General features: G+C 40.9%; 1 long non-coding RNA gene across 1 annotated transcript; it reads right to left on the reverse strand.

The window, feature by feature from the left end:
• Positions 1-5,918: 5,918 nt before the first annotated feature.
• Positions 5,919-7,191, reverse strand: LOC146692746 (uncharacterized). Its single transcript, XR_014915028.1, has 2 exons — positions 7,088-7,191; positions 5,919-6,851 (listed from the first exon to the last, which is right to left on the reverse strand). It is a non-coding gene; the product is annotated as an uncharacterized LOC146692746 (long non-coding RNA).
• Positions 7,192-8,202: the final 1,011 nt, after the last annotated feature.

The following is an 8,202-nucleotide window of genomic DNA, read 5'->3' on the forward strand; positions in this document are numbered from 1 at the left end:
ATTTCATTCAAGTGGACATAATCCTTATTTTGCTGCTACGTCTCAGTCAGACACATAAAATCTAGAGAGAAAAGGATCCTGGTGTTATTTGTCTCTCAGAAACAGTTCATAACTTCCCTTCAACTCATTCATGTCACCTAAAAGGTAAACCTGTTTCTCCATCACCTGTTCAGCTCTGATGATTCATCTTTGTGTTTCCCTCTCACCACATATCCAAACCGATATCATGACGATTCTGTTTTTACAGGTCGGTTGGCAACTGACCCAGATAGACTGCAGGTCATAACTTCTTACCTGAAGTTCAGTTCACCTGACACTTGGACCGGCGGCTGCCTCGGGTCTCTCCTCCTGCCTCCCCTCTCCCTCATCCACCTGCTGGCCTCCACCACTTACTAATGCTACTGAATCTGTGGAAGCTACGCCATAGCCACCACCAAACAACTGAGTTAGTTTTACATACTGGTCAGCATCCAGCTGGCCAGTGTGTAAAAATACCCACCACCTTTCGGCCCACAGAGCAAATGCCCGGTATGCCCGATGGCCAGTCCAGCTATGGTTGTGCCATCAGTTAACCCTTCGCGTGCCAGCTGTGGCACGTGTGCCTAGGGTTGCCGACCCCTGGCCTAAGGGAAGTATGTATAATGTAAACAGAATTGGTCCTAGCATTGAACCCTGTGGAACACCATAATTGACCTTAGTGTGTGAAGAGGACTCTCCATTTACATGAACAAATTGGAGTCTACTAGATAGATATGATACAAACCACTGCAGCGCAGTACCTGTAATACCTACAGCATGTTCTAATTGCTGTAATAGGATATTATGGTCAACAGTATCGAACGCTGCACTAAGGTCTAGCAGGACAAACACAGAGATGAGTCCACTGTCAGAGGCCATAAGATCACTAAAGCTGTTTCTGTGCTGTGATGAGCTCTGAAACCTGACTGAAACTCTTCAAATAAGCCATTCCTCTGCAGGTGATCTGTTAGCTGTTTGACAACTACGCCTTCAAGGATTTTTGATATGAAAGGAAGGTTGGAGATTGGCCTATAATTAGCTAAGACAGATGGGTCTAGGGATGGCTTTTTAAGTAAAGGTTTAACTACAGCCAGCTTGAAGGCCTGTGGTACATAGCCGATTATTAGAGGTAGGTTGATCATATTTAAGATTGAAGCATTAATTAATGGCAGGACTTCTTTGAGCAGATTTGTAGGCATGGGGTCTAAAAGACATGTTGATGGTTTGGACGAAGTAATTATTGAAGTTAACTCAGAAAGATCAATTGGAGAAAAAGAGTCTAAATGAATATCAATGGTACTGAAAGTAGCTGTAGATAATATTACATCTGTGGGATAATTATTGGTAATTTTTTCTCTAATGATAAAAAAAAAAATTGTGAAGAAGTTTATGAAGTCATTACTACCCATATGGAAAAGATATATATAAATCTTATAAAGTTTGTATCTGTCTTGTGTGAAACTTGTATGAAAAGCATATAAGAGTGAAAACAGATATAAGATCCCTTGAAAAATTATATAATGAAACTTGTATGTTTTGGATACTTACTAAAACAATGTATGAAAGTAATGAGAAAGTGGCCACTTTCATGAGAAAATCATGTAAGCCTTATATGATTTACTCATGAAAGTGGCCACTTTCATGAGTAATCACATATAGGTTTTTACTATTTCTTTTCCATATGGGTAGGGCTGTTCGATATAACGATATATATCGGATGATGATATAAAAACGTCTATCGTTTCATTTTACGCTATCGTTTGTTTCGTGGTGTCGCAAAATAAACTGTTTCCAGTGTCCCCTGCAACCAATGACAGGGGAAAATCATTCAACGTCAGGAGGGAACCAGGAATACAACATCCAATATGTTTCACCTTCGCATACGGCAACAGAAGGCTGGGAAGGAACCGAAACTGCTCCCAGACTTTCCGAATGCCACAGGACAGAAAGGCACAGACAAGCTTCCTGAATGGCACATATTGGGTGCAGGGGACAGCGTGGGCATGTGGCTCAAAGACATACTTCACCATCCCACCCAACAGCACCGGACTCTGCGCACAAATTTTAGTGTCAGATCACACATTCAGAGTATTCCATCAAAACCAACCAAGACGCAAGAGGAGCACTGATGACGTGCAACCTCATGACCCAATCTGGGGCAGTGATGTACCAGCGGAGTTCAAGTTGTGGACCACCGGACAGAAGGTCCTGCACTCACTGTTCCGATGGGTCGGAAATGAAAAAACATGCTAAGAATTGAGACTCTCGACTATCGATTTGGACTTTTCCTGAACAGCTCAACAAAGATAAACAAGGCTCAGAATGAGGAAATCGACGCGATCAGAATAGTGGTCATGCAACACAGGGTCGCCCTGGACATGATTCTCGCTGAGAGAGGGGGCCTCTGTGTCTTATTCAACACCACTTGTTGCACCTATATCCCGGATAACGTGCACTCCCTGACCATGACCACCGCCCTAGACAAGTTGCGACAACTGAGTAATGCGTAGCAACAAGACTATGTCACGAACACAGAGGACTGGCTGACCTGGCTGCTGAGCGGCAGCTGGAAGACCCTCGTGATAAAAGGACTCATACTGATAGGAGTTCTGCTTCTATTATTATGCTTGTTTTCCATATGTATCCTACCATGCATAAGATCCATGATTGACAAAATGGTACAGACCACAGTAATCACCTATGTTGGACTGCCACAAGAAGATGAACCGGACGAAGAAGATTTAGTATAGGAACACACACACACACACATACTGAATGATGCTACAATTGAAAATGTTATAAGCAAGTGATTGTTGGCTGATAATAAAGTATGATTAAGTGTAAAATATTAACTTCAGGAGTGAAATATATTAACAACAGGAGGGAATGTTATAGAGTTTTTACTGTTTTATTTGATTATGCTTCAAATGTTATGTTCTGCTTATGTTCACATATTTCACCAGACACAGCTTTCTGCAGAAACAGGAAGCTGACCCTGTGACATTTACCGCAAGAGATTAGCACACACGAACTTCTTGACACACACACACACACACACACACACACACACACACACACACACACACACACACACACACACACACACACACCAGAAAGCATTTGCATATTGACAATGTAACCTATAAATAAAGAGCTGTGCCTCGCACTGGGTGTGACTCTCCCTCTGAGTTTTCACCCGTGCAGCACGTTAACAGTCTCAAGTGTCTCAGTGTTGTTTATTCACCTGACTGTTTGATAACTGTATATCTCTGACAACGGCAATATTTTTTCATCGTTTTGATGGTCACTGTAGTGGCTATCCGATTGTTCAGTCTGATGTCACTAGCCGTGTCTGGGCCTAAACTCTGCTGCAGGTCCATATATGGGTCATTCCTACTATTCGGTGCCATTTCAGTGTGATCACTCTTCATCAAAAAATACAAAATTTTGAATTATTTTAACATTTCATCTAAAAGAGGGATTTTCAACCTATAAGAAAAATGTATTGGTCCAGCTAAGGATATTATATTATAATATTTTTTAAAATCAAAGTCTTTACCCATGACGTGCCAAATGTCCACCCTGTTACAGGACATTCAATTTTCTATTAATAACTGTTTTGAATACACAGTTATAGTAATATTTACATTTTCTAAAAGCTACAATTTCCCTTTTTAAAATCTGCAAGGAAATTTCAAGGAAGTATTTGAAACAAGCATTATATTGAAAGAAGACAGGTTCAGTTTTAAGACACAGTGTAATTTCAAAAGATTGTTTTTAGATTCAAAGGGAATATAAAAAAAAAATTGGCTCCATTTTTAAGTAACTTAATTTTGCTGATTCATTCCCTCCCAATAACCAAAGAGACATGCATTATGTTTGTTGATTTGATTTAATTAACAAAAGAAACACACAGGTAACAGGGTGGACAGAGGAGAAACAGGGTGGACAGGAGGTAACAGGGTGGACATAACATCAGTGACAAAAAATGCCACCTTAAAGAAACTTTGAACACCTTCACCATGCCCGTCCAACCAACACAGGTAGATACATGTCCACATTAAACAAGCAAATTTTCACTGTACACCCAACATAATGAACATTTTTCTCACACATTTTACCTATGCAACAGACCAGCAACTCCAGTTTTTTTCAAGGAAATCCCACACTTTCCTCTCCAGCTGAACTGACCTCTTATTCAAAGGTGTTGGTTCTTTCATCAGACACACAACCTGGTCATCCCTATACCAGGTTATGTCCTCACGTGGACTTGGCCAGTGGAACTTGTTGGTCCCGTTCTTGTGCATGCATTTCACTTTAACATCCTCTTCAACCTCCAGAATGATTCCTGGGTAGGGTTCACCATCGTAGTTGATAATGCACCACTGACCAATATGATCTTTTGTGATGTTCTCAGGCCGGGTTGGTCCCTCAGTGCAATGTGGACTTGCCTCTTGACTAAGGCTTATCTCCTTCAGGCCATAGCATTCACAGTCCAGTACACCTTTGTCTGCCTGGCAAAGGCAGGTTATGTCCCTGTATTTTATTGTTCCTGGAGAGAAACTGAGTACTTGGTGGATTTTCATGGTTCCTTTGACAGGCACAAGTGTCGGTCCATCAATAATTTCTTTTACTTTCCTCTCAACATCATCTTCTCCAACAAAAAAAAGTTCCACTGAAGTGCCCATGTCTCTCAGCTTGTGAAACATAGCTTCTGCGTTGGGGATATCTCCTCCATGGCGGACAATTGTGTCAGCTGACCTTTTAAGGGTGGCTCCAATACCAATTTTCTATGAGTCTGTGGTGGCCAGTGCGATCCTCTATGCTGTTGCATGCTGGGGGAGCAGGCTGAGGGTCGCAGATGCCAACAGACTTAATAAACTGATCCGTAAGGCCAGCAATGTTGTGGGGATGGAGCTGGACTCCCTCAAGGTGGTGTCGGAGAGGCGGATGCTGTCCAAGATAAAGACAATGTTGGATAACACCTCCCACCCACTCCATGACATGTTGGTCAGTCACAGGAGCTCGTTCAGTGAGAGACTGAGATTACCGAAAAGCACCACTGAACGACACAGGAAATCATTCCTGCCTGTGGCCATCTCCCTGTACAATGCATCCACTTAACACACTGTTTGCTGCTACAGCTACACATGTTTCTTTTCCAACTATTTATTTATAAGTGACTTATGTATGTATGTATGTATATATATGTATATATTGTACTATTCTTAGTTAGCGTATTGTCTGTCTTGTCTTAATGTTGGTTTAAAATGGAGCACTGTAACAAAAAATAATTTCCCCCAGGGATCAATAAAGTATTCTGATTCTGATTCTGATCTGGAGCCCCCTTTCCATGGCTGGCCTCAAAAAAGTTCCAGCTGATGTTTTTGAACCCTTTTTTGAATGGCTCTTTTGAGAGCAGGTAAAAGTTGCCCTTTTGTTTGTATTGTGTAGCTGGACCATCGCTGAAGACATGGAGGTGTTTGATAAGAGGGTATCTTTCTCTGATCATGTCTAACACAGGGTCAAGATGGGCCCATATCGCAGGGGGATCATGCCGCCTGGAAGGTGAGATAGAGCAGAATGTTACTGGTGACTGTTCAGCTGCAGTGTACAGTACTCCAGTATGTAGGGTTGCCTGCTGGTGTGACCCTCCGAAGTGGACTGCTTGTACTTCTTGAGAATACTTACAGGAGTAGTTCTCACTAAAATCTACATGTAGCAGACATTCATCGTTTCTCAAATTTTCTCTCAGTTGTCTGTAGGCCCTATACTGCCATCGGATATTAAAGACGTGCCGCCTAAATCTGAGTAGTCTGTCATGAAATTCCCCTGCAAGTGCATCCTCTGTTGTCATGACAGTTGTCTTCACTGTAATTGTTGACTTTTTACCAGATACCTCTCCATCATTTAATTTTTCATTCTCTTCTAGAGACCACTTGGTAAAGGCTATCTCTGTGTTGTTAGGAGGTCTCAAGAGTGTGTGTGTTGTACTGAAACAGTCTTTGCACTCACCGTATGCACAGACTTTGGATTTAGCATCACACATTGTTGCATCTACCATCTCTTCAATGTGTTTTGTTGCTGACAGACGTTGGATGTACAGGGCATTGGCCATGAACTGTAAGTTCTCATGTGTCCTGCACTGACAGGTTTCACGATCAGCTTCTGTGGGCACCACAACCCAAAATGGTCTTAAGGTGCAGAAACAAGAATATGAGACCTGATGCTCAGTTTCTGAAAGAAACTTATGGTGCAGATTCTTCAGTGAATCAGTTAGCAAACGTTTCTGTTTTTTTATTTTCTTTTGAGTTACAGTTTGCTTTCGTCCTGTTGTCATCCGACTGACGTCATCTCTTAAGAAGAAGGCCTTTATTTTCTGCTTGCAATCAACTGGTAATCTATTGCTTTCCTTTCTTTCAAAGGTTATGAGCCCTCCATCTTGTCTTTGACCACGCTTTTTTGAAAAGCCTAGAGCTGTCTGTGCAGCCCTCTGTAGCCTGTATTTCTTTATAATTTTTCCTATTGTCGTTTTTGCAATAATTTGCCTCTCTCGTTCCTTTTTGGTGTTTTTGTATTTATTCCTGATTTCCTCAATGATTGATTCCTGCAGTAATAGTCTTTTCCTAATTGTGTTGCTAACTGTTTCATGACGCAGCAGTGCATCCACTTTAGAACGTGGGGATTTTTTTTCCCCACCCAAACGCTGGCACCTCTTCTTGTATTTTTCTTTTTTTCTCTTTTCCTTTTCCAACAAGGCCTTTAGCTCTTTAATTTCATTCTTGAGTCTCCTTCTTCCCTGTCTAATATTCCTTCGTCCAACAATGTATTGCCTACAACACAGGAAATATTGTCACAATTATTATATATATATGTTTAGATAAATGTTTAGATACAGTATAAGATAGACGTTGGATATTATATGTTTATAATGCATTAGGCAGGTAGACTCACACACACACACACACTCTCTCTCTCTCTCTCTTTTTAGGGCAAAATCACGTTTTATCATTCAAATACAAAATCTACCTAATCAGCAAAGCATTGAACTGTCAACTCTTCTTCTAACCTTGAGGGTCCTGGTTGCGGGGCATTTTCTGGCTCTAGGGAATATTCTGGACTTAGGGGAGGAGTATTCATAGCCTCAAATTCTGTCCTGCCTTTGGCACTAGCCCTCTGTGGTCATTGATATGATCATTTGATATATCAAATGATCACAGTGGCATTACTGAGAGTTAAATAACTGTCTAAAGTCTTTCATCTTTAATAAAATGATCAGCGTTCTGCTCTACCAGGTGTAACAACTGAGTTTAACATCCAGGCATCCATGAAAATGGAATTTATGACATTTAACGGAGTTAGAAGTTAGCAGGAAGTTAGCTCGCTAGCTTCCATCTAAATACAATATAGCATGTCCTGACTGCGGGGGTTTGGAAACAAATTAAAACGTACAGCTCTGTTATCACTCCCAACATAAATTAAGACAGAAAACTAAACAGCAGTGACGTTTGTAGGGTTACTGAATTTGGCTAGCTGGTATACAGCTATGTTAGCATAATATAAACAAGCTAACTTTTTTTCCACTCGATAAAAGTTAACGTGAGTGTTCTCAGTGGTCAGGAACAAATGTCATCGCATGGCAGAATGCTGTAAATGGACCAAACTTCAGCCAGGAGAACAACTGAGATAATCCATCCACAATACGAGGTTAGTCATTCATATACTGCTGCATGGGCTGTGCAGTAGTTACATCGTAAGGTTTTAAAACTGAGCTTAAATAAATGACTAGCGGTAATAAAAGCCGAGGGAGGTCAGCGGGGATCACTGACTGTTTTTAGGAGCTTTTTGAGATTAAATAGAAGAAAATACAAAGCATTAAACATGTTAACAACACAAAAGCTATATTAAACGCAGACTACTTTAGGCCCGGAAGTAGGATTCGTCACATCATCACTTAATAATCGGATATTAATTTCTTAAAGTTCTCTCTTTCTCTTATATTTAATATAACCACACTACGAACGGACAAGGGCCTGTTTTTATGCGTTGTGGTTAGCAACAACGACGGTAACACCATCGTGTGTCCGCTTGTTTATGTTCCACATAAACCTTTCACAATAAAGCTCAAGAATACATTTTTGTGATTTATATCGTTATCGGGACGATTGAATTCTTATATCGGGA

This window comes from Copadichromis virginalis, linkage group LG15, assembly GCF_057382275.1.
Source record: "Copadichromis virginalis isolate Kocher_CV1m ecotype Utaka linkage group LG15, C_Virginalis_male_GT1.1, whole genome shotgun sequence".
NCBI classification, from domain to species: Eukaryota; Metazoa; Chordata; class Actinopteri; order Cichliformes; family Cichlidae; genus Copadichromis; species Copadichromis virginalis.